Raw genomic sequence first — 16,941 nt, forward strand, 5'->3', positions numbered from 1 at the left:
TAATCTTGCAAAAAAAAAAAAAGAGTCAATGCCCGATCTCTGAATTTTAGCAGGTTTAGGTCTAGTTAGTACTTGGATGAGAGACCGCCAAGGAATACCAGGTGCTTTAAGCTTTTGGAATTTTTTCACTTAGTATATAATAAATTTGGCAAAAAATAGTCAATGCCCGATCTCTGAATATAAGCAGGTTTGCGCCAGGTTAGTACATGGATGGGAGACTGCCTGGGAATACCAGGTGCTTTAAATTTTTGGATATTTTTCACGAATTATATAATAATCTTGCAAAAAAAAAAAAATAGAGTCAATGCCCGATCTCTGAATGTTAGCAGGTTTAGGTCTGGTTAGTACTTGGATGAGAGACCGCCAAGGAATACCAGGTGCTTTAAGCTTTTGGAATTTTTTCACTTAGTATATAATAAATTTGGCAAAAAATAGAGTCAATGCCCGATCTCTGAATATAAGCAGGTTTGGGCCAGGTTAGTACATGGATGGGAGACTGCCTGGGAATACCAGGTGCTTTAAATTTTTGGATATTTTTCACGAATTATATAATAATCTTGCAAAAAAAAAAAAAAAAAAAGAAGAAGTCAATGCCCGATCTCTGAATCTTAGCAGGTTAAGGTCTGGTTAGTAATTGAATGATAGACCGCCAAGGAATACCAGGTGCTTTAAGCTTTTGGAATTTTTTCACTTAGTATATAATAAATTTGGCAAAAAATAGAGTCAATGCCCGATCTCTGAATATAAGCAGGTTTGGGCCAGGTTAGTCCTTGGATGAGAGACCGCCTAGGAATACCAGGTGCTTTAAGCTTTTGGGGTTTCTTTCCTACTTTTATAATGTACTGGCGAGTAGATTGGCTGATCTTTAAATAGCCTTCTCTTTGCAGCAGTCTTCGCTTATGGCCATACCAGCCTGGCTATGCCCGATCTTGTCTGATCTCGTAAGCTAAGCAGGTTTGGGCCTGGTTAGTGCCTGGATGGGAGACCGCCTGGGAATACCAGGTACTCTAAGCTTTTTTGAAATTTTCCACTTAGTATATAATAATTTTGCCAAAAAATAGAGTCAATGCCCGATCTCTGAATATAAGCAGGTTTGCGCCAGGTTAGTACATGGATGGGAGACTGCCTGGGAATACCAGGTGCTTTAAATGTTTGGATATTTTTCACGAATTATATAATAATCTTGCAAAAAAAAAAAAAAAAAGAGTCAATGCCCGATCTCTGAATTTTAGCAGGTTTAGGTCTAGTTAGTACTTGGATGAGAGACCGCCAAGGAATACCAGGTGCTTTAAGCTTTTGGAATTTTTTCACTTAGTATATAATAAATTTGCCAAAAAATAGAGTCAATGCCCGATCTCTGAATATAAGCAGGTTTGGGCCAGGTTAGTACTTGGATGAGAGACCGCCTAGGAATACCAGGTGCTTTAAGCTTTTGGGGTTTCTTTCCTACTTTTATAATGTACTGGCGAGTAGATTGGCTGATCTTTAAATAGCCTTCTCTTTGCAGCAGTCTTCGCTTATGGCCATACCAGCCTGGCTATGCCCGATCTTGTCTGATCTCGTAAGCTAAGCAGGTTTGGGCCTGGTTAGTGCCTGGATGGGAGACCGCCTGGGAATACCAGGTACTCTAAGGTTTTTTGAAATTTTTCACTTAGTATATAATAATTTTGCCAAAAAATAGAGTCAATGCCGATCTCTGAATATAAGCAGGTTTGCGCCAGGTTAGTACATGGATGGGAGACTGCCTGGGAATACCAGGTGCTTTAAATGTTTGGATATTTTTCACGAATTATATAATAATCTTGCAAAAAAAAAAAAAAAAGAGTCAATGCCCGATCTCTGAATCTTAGCAGGTTTAGGTCTGGTTAGTACTTGGATGAGAGACCGCCAAGGAATACCAGGTGCTTTAAGCTTTTGGAATTTTTTCACTTAGTATATAATAAATTTGGCAAAAAATAGAGTCAATGCCCGATATCTGAATATAAGCAGGTTTGGGCCAGGTTAGTACATGGATGGGAGACTGCCTGGGAATACCAGGTGCTTTAAATTTTTGGATATTTTTCACGAATTATATAATAATCTTGCAAAAAAAAAAAAAGAGTCAATGCCCGATCACTGAATTTTAGCAGGTTTAGGTCTAGTTAGTACTTGGATGAGAGACCGCCAAGGAATACCAGGTGCTTTAAGCTTTTGGAATTTTTTCACTTAGTATATAATAAATTTGGCAAAAAATAGAGTCAATGCCCGATCTCTGAATATAAGCAGGTTTGCGCCAGGTTAGTACATGGATGGGAGACTGCCTGGGAATACCAGGTGCTTTAAATTTTTGGATATTTTTCACGAATTATATAATAATCTGGCAAAAAAAAAAAAAAGAGTCAATACCCGATCTCTGAATCTTAGCAGGTTTAGATCTGGTTAGTACTTGGATGAGAGACCGCCAAGGAATACCAGGTGCTTTAAGCTTTTGGAATTTTTTCACTTAGTATATAATAAATTTGGCAAAAAATAGAGTCAGTGCCCGATCTCTGAATATAAGCAGGTTTGGGCCAGGTTAGTACATGGATGGGAGACTGCCTGGGAATACCAGGTGCTTTAAATTTTTGGATATTTTTCACAAATTATTTAATAATCTTGCAAAAAAAAAAAAAAATAGAGTCAATGCCCGATCTCTGAATCTTAGCAGGTTTAGGTCTTGTTAGTACTTGGATGAGAGACCGCCTAGGAATACCAGGTGCTTTAAGCTTTTGGGGTTTCTTTCCTACTTTTATAATGTACTGGCGAGTAGATTGGCTGATCTTTAAATAGCCTTCTCTTTGCAGCAGTCTTCGCTTATGGCCATACCAGCCTGGCTATGCCCGATCTTGTCTGATCTCGTAAGCTAAGCAGGTTTGGGCCTGGTTAGTGCCTGGATGGGAGACAGCCTGGGAATGCCAGGTACTGTAATCTTTTTTGAAATTTTTCACTTAGTATATAATAATTTTGCCAAAAAATAGAGTCAATGCCCGATCTCTGAATATAAGCAGGTTTGCGCCAGGTTAGTACAGTATTGTTCAAAATAATAGCAGTACAATGTGACTAACCAGAATAATCAAGGTTTTTCGTATATTTTTTTATTGCTACGTGGCAAACAAGTTACCAGTAGGTTCAGTAGATTCTCAGAAAACAAATGAGACCCAGCATTCATGATATGCACGCTCTTAAGGCTGTGCAATTGGGCAATTAGTTGAATTAGTTGAAAGGGGTGTGTTCAAAAAAATAGCAGTGTGGCATTCAATCACTGAGGTCATCAATTTTGTGAAGAAACAGGTGTGAATCAGGTGGCCCCTATTTAAGGATGAAGCCAACACTTGTTGAACATGCATTTGAAAGCTGAGGAAAATGGGTCGTTCAAGACATTGTTCAGAAGAACAGCATACTTTGATTAAAAAGTTGATTAGAGAGGGGAAAACCTATAAAGAGGTGCAAAAAATGATAGGCTGTTCAGCTAAAATGATCTCCAATGCCTTAAAATGGAGAGCAAAACCAGAGAGACGTGGAAGAAAACGGAAGACAACCATCAAAATGGATAGAAGAATAACCAGAATGGCAAAGGCTCAGCCAATGATCACCTCCAGGATGATCAAAGACAGTCTGGAGTTACCTGTAAGTACTGTGACAGTTAGAAGACGTCTGTGTGAAGCTAATCTATTTTCAAGAATCCCCCGCAAAGTCCCTCTGTTAAAAAAAAGGCATGTGCAGAAGAGGTTACAATTTGCCAAAGAACACATCAACTGGCCTAAAGAGAAATGGAGGAACATTTTGTGGACTGATGAGAGTAAAATTGTTCTTTTTGGGTCCAAGGGCCACAGGCAGTTTGTGAGACGACCCCCAAACTCTGAATTCAAGCCACAGTACACAGTGAAGACAGTGAAGCATGGAGGTGCAAGCATCATGATATGGGCATGTTTCTCCTACTATGGTGTTGGGCCTATTTATCGCATACCAGGGATCATGGATCAGTTTGCATATGTTAAAATACTTGAAGAGGTCATGTTGCCCTATGCTGAAGAGGACATGCCCTTGAAATGGTTGTTTCAACAAGACAATGACCCAAAACACACTAGTAAACGGGCAAAGTCTTGGTTCCAAACCAACAAAATTAATGTTACGGAGTGGCCAGCCCAATCTCCAGACCTTAATCCAATTGAGAACTTGTGGGGTGATATCAAAAATGCTGTTTCTGAAGCAAAACCAAGAAATGTGAATGAATTGTGGAATGTTGTTAAAGAATCATGGAGTGGAATAACAGCTGAGAGGTGCCACAAGTTGGTTGACTCCATGCCACACAGATGTCAAGCAGTTTTAAAAAACTGTGGTCATACAACTAAATATTAGTTTAGTGATTCACAGGATTGCTAAATCCCAGAAAAAAAAAATGTTTGTACAAAATAGTTTTGAGTTTGTACAGTCAAAGGTAGACACTGCTATTTTTTTGAACACACCCCTTTCAACTAATTGCCCAATTGCACAGCCTTAAGAGCGTGCATATCATGAATGCTGGGTCTCATTTGTTTTCTGACAATCTACTGAACCTACTGGTAACTTGTTTGCCACGTAGCAATAAAAAATATACTAAAAACCTTGATTATTCTGGTTAGTCACATTGTACTGCTATTATTTTGAACAAAACTGTACATGGATGGGAGACTGCCTGGGAATACCAGGTGCTTTAAATGTTTGGATATTTTTCACGAATTATATAATAATCTTGCAAAAAAAAAAAAAAAGAGTCAATGCCCGATCTCTGAATCTTAGCAGGTTTAGGTCTGGTTAGTACTTGGATGAGAGACCGCCAAGGAATACCAGGTGCTTTAAGCTTTTGGAATTTTTTCACTTAGTATATAATAAATTTGGCAAAAAATAGAGTCAATGCCCGATCTCTGAATATAAGCAGGTTTGGGCCAGGTTAGTACATGGATGGGAGACTGCCTGGGAATACCAGGTGCTTTAAATTTTTGGATATTTTTCACGAATTATATAATAATCTTGCAAAAAAAAAAAAAAAAAAGAAGAAGTCAATGCCCGATCTCAGAATCTTAGCAGGTTAAGGTCTGGTTAGTAATTGAATGATAGACCGCCAAGGAATACCAGGTGCTTTAAGCTTTTGGAATTTTTTCACTTAGTATATAATAAATTTGGCAAAAAATAGAGTCAATGCCCGATCTCTGAATATAAGCAGGTTTGGGCCAGGTTAGTACTTGGATGAGAGACCGCCTAGGAATACCAGGTGCTTTAAGCTTTTGGGGTTTCTTTCCTACTTTTATAATGTACTGGCGAGTAGATTGGCTGATCTTTAAATAGCCTTCTCTTTGCAGCAGTCTTCGCTTATGGCCATACCAGCCTGGCTATGCCCGATCTTGTCTGATCTCGTAAGCTAAGCAGGTTTGGGCCTGGTTAGTGCCTGGATGGGAGACCGCCTGGGAATGCCAGGTACTGTAAGCTTTTTTGAAATTTTTCACTTAGTATATAATAATTTTGCCAAAAAATAGAGTCAATGCCCGATCTCTGAATATAAGCAGGTTTGCGCCAGGTTAGTACATGGATGGGAGACTGCCTGGGAATACCAGGTGCTTTAAATGTTTGGATATTTTTCACGAATTATATAATAATCTTGCAAAAAAAAAAAAAAGAGTCAATGCCCGATCTCTGAATCTTAGCAGGTTTAGGTCTGGTTAGTACTTGGATGAGAGACCGCCAAGGAATACCAGGTGCTTTAAGCTTTTGGAATTTTTTCACTTACTATATAATAAATTTGGCCAAAAATAGAGTCAATGCCCGATCTCTGAATACAAGCAGGTTTGGGCCAGGTTAGTACATGGATGGGAGACTGCCTGGGAATACCAGGTGCTTTAAATTTTTGGATATTTTTCACGAATTATATAATAATCTTGCAAAAAAAAAAAAAAAAAAAGAAGAAGTCAATGCCCGATCTCTGAATCTTAGCAGGTTAAGGTCTGGTTAGTAATTGAATGATAGACCGCCAAGGAATACCAGGTGCTTTAAGCTTTTGGAATTTTTTCACTTAGTATATAATAAATTTGGCAAAAAATAGAGTCAATGCCCGATCTCTGAATATAAGCAGGTTTGGGCCAGGTTAGTACTTGGATGAGAGACCGCCTAGGAATACCAGGTGCTTTAAGCTTTTGGGGTTTCTTTCCTTCTTTTATAATGTACTGGCGAGTAGATTGGCTGATCTTTAAATAGCCTTCTCTTTGCAGCAGTCTTCGCTTATGGCCATACCAGCCTGGCTATGACCGATCTTGTCTGATCTCGTAAGCTAAGCAGGTTTGGGCCTGGTTAGTGCCTGGATGGGAGACCGCCTGGGAATACCAGAAACTCTAAGCTTTTTTGAAATTTTTCACTTATTATATAATAATTTTGACAAAAAATAGAGTCAATGCCCGATCTCTGAATATAAGCAGGTTTGCGCCAGGTTAGTACATGGATGGGAGACTGCCTGGGAATACCAGGTGCTTTAAATACTTGGATATTTTTCACGAATTATATAATAATCTTGCAAAAAAAAAAAAAAAAGAGTCAATGCCCGATCTCTGAATTTTAGCAGGTTTAGGTCTAGTTAGTACTTGGATGAGAGACCGCCAAGGAATACCAGGTGCTTTAAGCTTTTGGAATTTTTTCACTTAGTATATAATAAATTTGGCAAAAAATAGTCAATGCCCGATCTCTGAATATAAGCAGGTTTGCGCCAGGTTAGTACATGGATGGGAGACTGCCTGGGAATACCAGGTGCTTTAAATTTTTGGATATTTTTCACGAATTATATAATAATCTGGCAAAAAAAAAAAAAAAAAAAGAGTCAATGCCCGATCTCTGAATGTTAGCAGGTTTAGATCTGGTTAGTACTTGGATGAGAGACCGCCAAGCAATACCAGGTGCTTTAAGCTTTTGGAATTTTTTCACTTAGTATATAATAAATTTGGCAAAAAATAGAGTCAGTGCCCGATCTCTGAATATAAGCAGGTTTGGGCCAGGTTAGTACATGGATGGGAGACTGCCTGGGAATACCAGGTGCTTTAAATTTTTGGATATTTTTCACAAATTATATAATAATCTTGCAAAAAAAAAAAAAAAATAGAGTCAATGCCCGATCTCTGAATCTTAGCAGGTTTAGGTCTGGTTAGTACTTGGATGAGAGACCGCCTAGGAATACCAGGTGCTTTAAGCTTTTGGGGTTTCTTTCCTACTTTTATAATGTACTGGCGAGTAGATTGGCTGATCTTTAAAAAGCCTTCTCTTTGCAGCAGTCTTCGCTTATGGCCATACCAGCCTGGCTATGCTCGATCTTGTCTGATCTCGTAAGCTAAGCAGGTTTGGGCCTGGTTAGTGCCTGGATGGGAGACCGCCTGGGAATGCCAGGTACTGTAAGCTTTTTTGAAATTTTTCACTTAGTATATAATAATTTTGCCAAAAAATAGAGTCAATGCCCGATCTCTGAATATAAGCAGGTTTGCGCCAGGTTAGTACATGGATGGGAGACTGCCTGGGAATACCAGGTGCTTTAAATGTTTGGATATTTTTCACGAATTATATAATAATCTTGCAAAAAAAAAAAAAAAAGAGTCAATGCCCGATCTCTGAATCTTAGCAGGTTTAGGTCTGGTTAGTACTTGGATGAGAGACCGCCAAGGAATACCAGGTGCTTTAAGCTTTTGGAATTTTTTCACTTACTATATAATAAATTTGGCCAAAAATAGAGTCAATGCCCGATCTCTGAATACAAGCAGGTTTGGGCCAGGTTAGTACATGGATGGGAGACTGCCTGGGAATACCAGGTGCTTTAAATTTTTGGATATTTTTCACGAATTATATAATAATCTGGCAAAAAAAAAAAAAAAAAAAAGAGTCAATGCCCGATCTCTGAATGTTAGCAGGTTTAGATCTGGTTAGTACTTGGATGAGAGACCGCCAAGCAATACCAGGTGCTTTAAGCTTTTGGAATTTTTTCACTTAGTATATAATAAATTTGGCAAAAAATAGAGTCAGTGCCCGATCTCTGAATATAAGCAGGTTTGGGCCAGGTTAGTACATGGATGGGAGACTGCCTGGGAATACCAGGTGCTTTAAATTTTTGGATATTTTTCACAAATTATATAATAATCTTGCAAAAAAAAAAAAAATAGAGTCAATGCCCGATCTCTGAATCTTAGCAGGTTTAGGTCTGGTTAGTACTTGGATGAGAGACCGCCTAGGAATACCAGGTGCTTTAAGCTTTTGGGGTTTCTTTCCTACTTTTATAATGTACTGGCGAGTAGATTGGCTGATCTTTAAATAGCCTTCTCTTTGCAGCAGTCTTCGCTTATGGCCATACCAGCCTGGCTATGCCCGATCTTGTCTGATCTCGTAAGCTAAGCAGGTTTGGGCCTGGTTAGTGCCTGGATGGGAGACCGCCTGGGAATACCAGGTACTCTAAGGTTTTTTGAAATTTTTCACTTAGTATATAATAATTTTGCCCAAAAATAGAGTCAATGCCCGATCTCTGAATATAAGCAGGTTTGCGCCAGGTTAGTACATGGATGGGAGACTGCCTGGGAATACCAGGTGCTTTTAAATGTTTGGATATTTTTCACAAATTATATAATAATCTTGCAAAAAAAAAAAAAAAAAAAAAAAAAGAGTCAATGCCCGATCTCTGAATCTTAGCAGGTTTAGGTCTGGTTATTACTTGGATGAGAGACCGCCAAGGAATACCAGGTGCTTTAAGCTTTTGGAATTTTTTCACTTAGTATATAATAAATTTGGCAAAAAATAGAGTCAATGCCCGATCTCTGAATATAAGCAGGTTTGGGCCAGGTTAGTACTTGGATGAGAGACCGCCTAGGAATACCAGGTGCTTTAAGCTTTTGGGGTTTCTTTCCTACTTTTATAATGTACTGGCGAGTAGATTGGCTGATCTTTAAATAGCCTTCTCTTTGCAGCAGTCTTCGCTTATGGCCATACCAGCCTGGCTATGCCTGATCTTGTCTGATCTCGTAAGCTAAGCAGGTTTGGGCCTGGTTAGTGCCTGGATGGGAGACCGCCTGGGAATGCCAGGTACTGTAAGCTTTTTTGAAATTTTTCACTTAGTATATAATAATTTTGCCAAAAAATTAGAGTCAATGCCCGATCTCTGAATATAAGCAGGTTTGCGCCAGGTTAGTACATGGATGGGAGACTGCCTGGGAATACCAGGTGCTTTAAATTTTTGGATATTTTTCACGAATTATATAATAATCTGGCAAAAAAAAAAAAAAAAATAGAGTCAATGCCCGATCTCTGAATCTTAGCAGGTTTAGGTCTGGTTAGTACTTGGATGAGAGACCGCCTAGGAATACCAGGTGCTTTAAGCTTTTGGGGTTTCTTTCCTACTTTTATAATGTACTGGCGAGTAGATTGGCTGATCTTTAAATAGCCTTCTCTTTGCAGCAGTCTTCGCTTATGGCCATACCAGCCTGGCTATGCCCGATCTTGTCTGATCTCGTAAGCTAAGCAGGTTTGGGCCTGGTTAGTGCCTGGATGGGAGACCGCCTGGGAATACCAGGTACTCTAAGGTTTTTTGAAATTTTTCACTTAGTATATAATAATTTTGCCCAAAAATAGAGTCAATGCCCGATCTCTGAATATAAGCAGGTTTGCGCCAGGTTAGTACATGGATGGGAGACTGCCTGGGAATACCAGGTGCTTTTAAATGTTTGGATATTTTTCACGAATTATATAATAATCTTGCAAAAAAAAAAAAAAAAAAGAGTCAATGCCCGATCTCTGAATCTTAGCAGGTTTAGGTCTGGTTATTACTTGGATGAGAGACCGCCAAGGAATACCAGGTGCTTTAAGCTTTTGGAATTTTTTCACTTAGTATATAATAAATTTGCCAAAAAATAGAGTCAATGCCCGATCTCTGAATATAAGCAGGTTTGGGCCAGGTTAGTACTTGGATGAGAGACCGCCTAGGAATACCAGGTGCTTTAAGCTTTTGGGGTTTCTTTCCTACTTTTATAATGTACTGGCGAGTAGATTGGCTGATCTTTAAATAGCCTTCTCTTTGCAGCAGTCTTCGCTTATGGCCATACCAGCCTGGCTATGCCTGATCTTGTCTGATCTCGTAAGCTAAGCAGGTTTGGGCCTGGTTAGTGCCTGGATGGGAGACCGCCTGGGAATGCCAGGTACTGTAAGCTTTTTTGAAATTTTTCACTTAGTATATAATAATTTTGCCAAAAAATTAGAGTCAATGCCCGATCTCTGAATATAAGCAGGTTTGCGCCAGGTTAGTACATGGATGGGAGACTGCCTGGGAATACCAGGTGCTTTAAATGTTTGGATATTTTTCACGAATTATATAATAATCTTGCAAAAAAAAAAAAGAGTCAATGCCCGATCACTGAATTTTAGCAGGTTTAGGTCTAGTTAGTACTTGGATGAGAGACCGCCAAGGAATACCAGGTGCTTTAAGCTTTTGGAATTTTTTCACTTAGTATATAATAAATTTGGCAAAAAATAGAGTCAATGCCCGATCTCTGAATATAAGCAGGTTTGCGCCAGGTTAGTACATGGATGGGAGACTGCCTGGGAATACCAGGTGCTTTAAATTTTTGGATATTTTTCACGAATTATATAATAATCTGGCAAAAAAAAAAAAAAAAAAAGAGTCAATGCCCGATCTCTGAATCTTAGCAGGTTTAGATCTGGTTAGTACTTGGATGAGAGACCGCCAAGGAATACCAGGTGCTTTAAGCTTTTGGAATTTTTTCACTTAGTATATAATAAATTTGGCAAAAAATAGAGTCAGTGCCCGATCTCTGAATATAAGCAGGTTTGGGCCAGGTTAGTACATGGATGGGAGACTGCCTGGGAATACCAGGTGCTTTAAATTTTTGGATATTTTTCACAAATTATATAATAATCTTGCAAAAAAAAATAAAAATAGAGTCAATGCCCGATCTCTGAATCTTATCAGGTTTAGGTCTGGTTAGTACTTGGATGAGAGACCGCCTAGGAATACCAGGTGCTTTAAGCTTTTGGGGTTTCTTTCCTACTTTTATAATGTACTGGCGAGTAGATTGGCTGATCTTTAAATAGCCTTCTCTTTGCAGCAGTCTTCGCTTATGGCCATACCAGCCTGGCTATGCCCGATCTTGTCTGATCTCGTAAGCTAAGCAGGTTTGGGCCTGGTTAGTGCCTGGATGGGAGACCGCCTGGGAATGCCAGGTACTGTAAGCTTTTTTGAAATTTTTCACTTAGTATATAATAATTTTGCCAAAAAATAGAGTCAATGCCCGATCTCTGAATATAAGCAGGTTTGCGCCAGGTTAGTACATGGATGGGAGACTGCCTGGGAATACCAGGTGCTTTAAATGTTTGGATATTTTTCACGAATTATATAATAATCTTGCAAAAAAAAAAAAAATAGAGTCAATGCCCGATCTCTGAATCTTAGCAGGTTTAGGTCTGGTTAGTACTTGGATGAGAGACCGCCAAGGAATACCAGGTGCTTTAAGCTTTTGGAATTTTTTCACTTAGTATATAATAAATTTGGCAAAAAATAGAGTCAATGCCCGATCTCTGAATATAAGCAGGTTTGGGCCAGGTTAGTACATGGATGGGAGACTGCCTGGGAATACCAGGTGCTTTAAATTTTTGGATATTTTTCACGAATTATATAATAATCTTGCAAAAAAAAAAAAAAAAAGAAGAAGTCAATGCCCGATCTCTGAATCTTAGCAGGTTAAGGTCTGGTTAGTAATTGAATGATAGACCGCCAAGGAATACCAGGTGCTTTAAGCTTTTGGAATTTTTTCACTTAGTATATAATAAATTTGGCAAAAAATAGAGTCAATGCCCGATCTCTGAATATAAGCAGGTTTGGGCCAGGTTAGTCCTTGGATGAGAGACCGCCTAGGAATACCAGGTGCTTTAAGCTTTTGGGGTTTCTTTCCTACTTTTATAATGTACTGGCGAGTAGATTGGCTGATCTTTAAATAGCCTTCTCTTTGCAGCAGTCTTCGCTTATGGCCATACCAGCCTGGCTATGCCCGATCTTGTCTGATCTCGTAAGCTAAGCAGGTTTGGGCCTGGTTAGTGCCTGGATGGGAGACTGCCTGGGAATGCCAGGTACTGTAAGCTTTTTTGAAATTTTTCACTTAGTATATAATAATTTTGCCAAAAAATAGAGTCAATGCCCGATCTCTGAATATAAGCAGGTTTGCGCCAGGTTAGTACATGGATGGGAGACTGCCTGGGAATACCAGGTGCTTTAAATGTTTGGATATTTTTCACGAATTATATAATAATCTTGCAAAAAAAAAAAAAAGAGTCAATGCCCGATCTCTGAATCTTAGCAGGTTTAGGTCTGGTTAGTACTTGGATGAGAGACCGCCAAGGAATACCAGGTGCTTTAAGCTTTTGGAATTTTTTCACTTACTATATAATAAATTTGGCCAAAAATAGAGTCAATGCCCGATCTCTGAATACAAGCAGGTTTGGGCCAGGTTAGTACATGGATGGGAGACTGCCTGGGAATACCAGGTGCTTTAAATTTTTGGATATTTTTCACGAATTATATAATAATCTTGCAAAAAAAAAAAAAAAAAAGAAGAAGTCAATGCCCGATCTCTGAATCTTAGCAGGTTAAGGTCTGGTTAGTAATTGAATGATAGACCGCCAAGGAATACCAGGTGCTTTAAGCTTTTGGAATTTTTTCACTTAGTATATAATAAATTTGGCAAAAAATAGAGTCAATGCCCGATCTCTGAATATAAGCAGGTTTGGGCCAGGTTAGTACTTGGATGAGAGACCGCCTAGGAATACCAGGTGCTTTAAGCTTTTGGGGTTTCTTTCCTTCTTTTATAATGTACTGGCGAGTAGATTGGCTGATCTTTAAATAGCCTTCTCTTTGCAGCAGTCTTCGCTTATGGCCATACCAGCCTGGCTATGACCGATCTTGTCTGATCTCGTAAGCTAAGCAGGTTTGGGCCTGGTTAGTGCCTGGATGGGAGACCGCCTGGGAATACCAGGTACTCTAAGCTTTTTTGAAATTTTTCACTTAGTATATAATAATTTTGCCAAAAAATAGAGTCAATGCCCGATCTCTGAATATAAGCAGGTTTGCGCCAGGTTAGTACATGGATGGGAGACTGCCTGGGAATACCAGGTGCTTTAAATATTTGGATATTTTTCACGAATTATATAATAATCTTGCAAAAAAAAAAAAAAGAGTCAATGCCCGATCTCTGAATTTTAGCAGGTTTAGGTCTAGTTAGTACTTGGATGAGAGACCGCCAAGGAATACCAGGTGCTTTAAGCTTTTGGAATTTTTTCACTTAGTATATAATAAATTTGGCAAAAAATAGTCAATGCCCGATCTCTGAATATAAGCAGGTTTGCGCCAGGTTAGTACATGGATGGGAGACTGCCTGGGAATACCAGGTGCTTTAAATTTTTGGATATTTTTCACGAATTATATAATAATCTGGCAAAAAAAAAAAAAAAAAAAAGAGTCAATGCCCGATCTCTGAATGTTAGCAGGTTTAGATCTGGTTAGTACTTGGATGAGAGACCGCCAAGCAATACCAGGTGCTTTAAGCTTTTGGAATTTTTTCACTTAGTATATAATAAATTTGGCAAAAAATAGAGTCAGTGCCCGATCTCTGAATATAAGCAGGTTTGGGCCAGGTTAGTACATGGATGGGAGACTGCCTGGGAATACCAGGTGCTTTAAATTTTTGGATATTTTTCACAAATTATATAATAATCTTGCAAAAAAAAAAAAAAATAGAGTCAATGCCCGATCTCTGAATCTTAGCAGGTTTAGGTCTGGTTAGTACTTGGATGAGAGACCGCCTAGGAATACCAGGTGCTTTAAGCTTTTGGGGTTTCTTTCCTACTTTTATAATGTACTGGCGAGTAGATTGGCTGATCTTTAAAAAGCCTTCTCTTTGCAGCAGTCTTCGCTTATGGCCATACCAGCCTGGCTATGCCCGATCTTGTCTGATCTCGTAAGCTAAGCAGGTTTGGGCCTGGTTAGTGCCTGGATGGGAGACCGCCTGGGAATGCCAGGTACTGTAAGCTTTTTTGAAATTTTACACTTAGTATATAATAATTTTGCCAAAAAATAGAGTCAATGCCCGATCTCTGAATATAAGCAGGTTTGCGCCAGGTTAGTACATGGATGGGAGACTGCCTGGGAATACCAGGTGCTTTAAATGTTTGGATATTTTTCACGAATTATATAATAATCTTGCAAAAAAAAAAAAAAAAGAGTCAATGCCCGATCTCTGAATCTTAGCAGGTTTAGGTCTGGTTAGTACTTGGATGAGAGACCGCCAAGGAATACCAGGTGCTTTAAGCTTTTGGAATTTTTTCACTTACTATATAATAAATTTGGCCAAAAATAGAGTCAATGCCCGATCTCTGAATACAAGCAGGTTTGGGCCAGGTTAGTACATGGATGGGAGACTGCCTGGGAATACCAGGTGCTTTAAATTTTTGGATATTTTTCACGAATTATATAATAATCTTGCAAAAAAAAAAAAAAAAAAGAAGAAGTCAATGCCCGATCTCTGAATCTTAGCAGGTTAAGGTCTGGTTAGTAATTGAATGATAGACCGCCAAGGAATACCAGGTGCTTTAAGCTTTTGGAATTTTTTCACTTAGTATATAATAAATTTGGCAAAAAATAGAGTCAATGCCCGATCTCTGAATATAAGCAGGTTTGGGCCAGGTTAGTACTTGGATGAGAGACCGCCTAGGAATACCAGGTGCTTTAAGCTTTTGGGGTTTCTTTCCTTCTTTTATAATGTACTGGCGAGTAGATTGGCTGATCTTTAAATAGCCTTCTCTTTGCAGCAGTCTTCGCTTATGGCCATACCAGCCTGGCTATGCCCGATCTTGTCTGATCTCGTAAGCTAAGCAGGTTTGGGCCTGGTTAGTGCCTGGATGGGAGACCGCCTGGGAATACCAGGTACTCTAAGCTTTTTTGAAATTTTTCACTTAGTATATAATAATTTTGCCAAAAAATAGAGTCAATGCCCGATCTCTGAATATAAGCAGGTTTGCGCCAGGTTAGTACATGGATGGGAGACTGCCTGGGAATACCAGGTGCTTTAAATGTTTGGATATTTTTCACGAATTATATAATAATCTTGCAAAAAAAAAAAAAGAGTCAATGCCCGATCTCTGAATTTTAGCAGGTTTAGGTCTAGTTAGTACTTGGATGAGAGACCGCCAAGGAATACCAGGTGCTTTAAGCTTTTGGAATTTTTTCACTTAGTATATAATAAATTTGGCAAAAAATAGTCAATGCCCGATCTCTGAATATAAGCAGGTTTGCGCCAGGTTAGTACATGGATGGGAGACTGCCTGGGAATACCAGGTGCTTTAAATTTTTGGATATTTTTCACGAATTATATAATAATCTGGCAAAAAAAAAAAAAAAAAAAAGAGTCAATGCCCGATCTCTGAATGTTAGCAGGTTTAGATCTGGTTAGTACTTGGATGAGAGACCGCCAAGCAATACCAGGTGCTTTAAGCTTTTGGAATTTTTTCACTTAGTATATAATAAATTTGGCAAAAAATAGAGTCAGTGCCCGATCTCTGAATATAAGCAGGTTTGGGCCAGGTTAGTACATGGATGGGAGACTGCCTGGGAATACCAGGTGCTTTAAATTTTTGGATATTTTTCACAAATTATATAATAATCTTGCAAAAAAAAAAAAAAATAGAGTCAATGCCCGATCTCTGAATCTTAGCAGGTTTAGGTCTGGTTAGTACTTGGATGAGAGACCGCCTAGGAATACCAGGTGCTTTAAGCTTTTGGGGTTTCTTTCCTACTTTTATAATGTACTGGCGAGTAGATTGGCTGATCTTTAAATAGCCTTCTCTTTGCAGCAGTCTTCGCTTATGGCCATACCAGCCTGGCTATGCCCGATCTTGTCTGATCTCGTAAGCTAAGCAGGTTTGGGCCTGGTTAGTGCCTGGATGGGAGACCGCCTGGGAATACCAGGTACTCTAAGGTTTTTTGAAATTTTTCACTTAGTATATAATAATTTTGCCCAAAAATAGAGTCAATGCCCGATCTCTGAATATAAGCAGGTTTGCGCCAGGTTAGTACATGGATGGGAGACTGCCTGGGAATACCAGGTGCTTTTAAATGTTTGGATATTTTTCACGAATTATATAATAATCTTGCAAAAAAAAAAAAAAAAAAAAAAAAGAGTCAATGCCCGATCTCTGAATCTTAGCAGGTTTAGGTCTGGTTATTACTTGGATGAGAGACCGCCAAGGAATACCAGGTGCTTTAAGCTTTTGGAATTTTTTCACTTAGTATATAATAAATTTGCCAAAAAATAGAGTCAATGCCCGATCTCTGAATATAAGCAGGTTTGGGCCAGGTTAGTACTTGGATGAGAGACCGCCTAGGAATACCAGGTGCTTTAAGCTTTTGGGGTTTCTTTCCTACTTTTATAATGTACTGGCGAGTAGATTGGCTGATCTTTAAATAGCCTTCTCTTTGCAGCAGTCTTCGCTTATGGCCATACCAGCCTGGCTATGCCTGATCTTGTCTGATCTCGTAAGCTAAGCAGGTTTGGGCCTGGTTAGTGCCTGGATGGGAGACCGCCTGGGAATGCCAGGTACTGTAAGCTTTTTTGAAATTTTTCACTTAGTATATAATAATTTTGCCAAAAAATTAGAGTCAATGCCCGATCTCTGAATATAAGCAGGTTTGCGCCAGGTTAGTACATGGATGGGAGACTGCCTGGGAATACCAGGTGCTTTAAATGTTTGGATATTTTTCACGAATTATATAATAATCTTGCAAAAAAAAAAAAGAGTCAATGCCCGATCACTGAATTTTAGCAGGTTTAGGTCTAGTTAGTACTTGGATGAGAGACCGCCAAGGAATACCAG

At 39.0% G+C, this 16,941-nt stretch overlaps 17 pseudogenes; all 17 read left to right on the forward strand.

Annotated features, from left to right (window-relative positions):
- The first annotated feature begins 895 nt into the window (after window positions 1–895).
- Window positions 896–1,014, forward strand: LOC127936578 (uncharacterized; annotated as a pseudogene).
- Window positions 1,015–1,515: 501 nt separating this feature from the next.
- On the forward strand, window positions 1,516–1,634 carry LOC127937266 (uncharacterized; annotated as a pseudogene).
- A 1,196-nt stretch (window positions 1,635–2,830) lies between these two features.
- LOC127937556 (uncharacterized) lies at window positions 2,831–2,949 on the forward strand (annotated as a pseudogene).
- A 2,416-nt stretch (window positions 2,950–5,365) lies between these two features.
- On the forward strand, window positions 5,366–5,484 carry LOC127936235 (uncharacterized; annotated as a pseudogene).
- Window positions 5,485–6,268: 784 nt separating this feature from the next.
- Window positions 6,269–6,387, forward strand: LOC127937608 (uncharacterized; annotated as a pseudogene).
- A 925-nt stretch (window positions 6,388–7,312) lies between these two features.
- On the forward strand, window positions 7,313–7,431 carry LOC127935979 (uncharacterized; annotated as a pseudogene).
- A 926-nt stretch (window positions 7,432–8,357) lies between these two features.
- On the forward strand, window positions 8,358–8,476 carry LOC127937268 (uncharacterized; annotated as a pseudogene).
- A 510-nt stretch (window positions 8,477–8,986) lies between these two features.
- Window positions 8,987–9,105, forward strand: LOC127936754 (uncharacterized; annotated as a pseudogene).
- A 368-nt stretch (window positions 9,106–9,473) lies between these two features.
- LOC127937269 (uncharacterized) lies at window positions 9,474–9,592 on the forward strand (annotated as a pseudogene).
- A 503-nt stretch (window positions 9,593–10,095) lies between these two features.
- LOC127936755 (uncharacterized) lies at window positions 10,096–10,214 on the forward strand (annotated as a pseudogene).
- Window positions 10,215–11,137: 923 nt separating this feature from the next.
- On the forward strand, window positions 11,138–11,256 carry LOC127936236 (uncharacterized; annotated as a pseudogene).
- A 784-nt stretch (window positions 11,257–12,040) lies between these two features.
- LOC127936844 (uncharacterized) lies at window positions 12,041–12,159 on the forward strand (annotated as a pseudogene).
- Window positions 12,160–12,942: 783 nt separating this feature from the next.
- On the forward strand, window positions 12,943–13,061 carry LOC127937331 (uncharacterized; annotated as a pseudogene).
- Window positions 13,062–13,984: 923 nt separating this feature from the next.
- On the forward strand, window positions 13,985–14,103 carry LOC127936237 (uncharacterized; annotated as a pseudogene).
- A 785-nt stretch (window positions 14,104–14,888) lies between these two features.
- Window positions 14,889–15,007, forward strand: LOC127936580 (uncharacterized; annotated as a pseudogene).
- Window positions 15,008–15,929: 922 nt separating this feature from the next.
- LOC127937270 (uncharacterized) lies at window positions 15,930–16,048 on the forward strand (annotated as a pseudogene).
- A 509-nt stretch (window positions 16,049–16,557) lies between these two features.
- Window positions 16,558–16,676, forward strand: LOC127936756 (uncharacterized; annotated as a pseudogene).
- The last annotated feature ends 265 nt before the right edge of the window (window positions 16,677–16,941 follow it).

Source organism: Carassius gibelio, chromosome A19 (genome assembly GCF_023724105.1).
Source record: "Carassius gibelio isolate Cgi1373 ecotype wild population from Czech Republic chromosome A19, carGib1.2-hapl.c, whole genome shotgun sequence".
In the NCBI taxonomy this organism is placed as follows: domain Eukaryota; kingdom Metazoa; phylum Chordata; class Actinopteri; order Cypriniformes; family Cyprinidae; genus Carassius; species Carassius gibelio.